The sequence below is a fragment of the Pollachius pollachius genome, assembly GCF_949987615.1.
Source record: "Pollachius pollachius genome assembly, chromosome: 9".
NCBI classification, from domain to species: Eukaryota; Metazoa; Chordata; class Actinopteri; order Gadiformes; family Gadidae; genus Pollachius; species Pollachius pollachius.
In genome coordinates, this window is record NC_136942.1 from 22,841,866 (window position 1) to 22,842,714 (window position 849).

Below are 849 nucleotides of genomic sequence, written 5' to 3' on the forward strand. Positions count from 1 at the left end.
TTTGTAAAGTATATTGGCCTACTCATGTAAACACAGTATGAATCCAAAGGTTATTCCTTCAATTATCAATCCTTTCAAAAGACATTTCATTGACTCTTCCATGGCCTTTTTGTTTGTAAGGCTGTGGTTAGGATGTCAAATGGCAGCTGGTGTCAATCCCAGTTTGAGGCCAATTGATTGGCTGAGCAGCTGTGTGTGTGTGATTTAACTGGCCGGGGAAGTGTCTGATGCTCAATGGACTATTCAAACTCCCAGTATAACACTGCGTTCTGACCGACCAAAATATGCAGTACTTTATGCTGGTCACTTGACGGCAAACATGCATGGACACACGCATGTGCACACACACACATAAACACATACACACACACATACACACGTACCACACTCACATACTGGAGGACTTTGTGTTGTCATATGATTTTTGTCCAAAAAGAATCATCAATTAGGAAACTTAAATTAGGAAACCTTGTTCTCTCCCAAGAAAACACATATAGGCCTACTCTGCCTCCCTCTCTCTCTGTCTCTCTCTCTGTCTCTCTCTCTCTCTCTCTCTCTCTCTTTATCTTTTACAATCACACACAAACACAAACACACACACACACACACACACACACACACACACACACACACACACACACACACACACACCAGCACAGACACACTGAAAGGTGTGTAAGTGTAATGATGGCACGATGGTCGCACACTGCGATAAACAAAATGGGTTGTTTAAGGATGTCCAATTAGACGAGAATGACTAACACTAATTGGCTTAATTTGACATTTTTAGAACATATTGTCACTGCCTTGTAGAAAAGCGTTAGAAACCAAAGAGTTCAGGCTCACCCT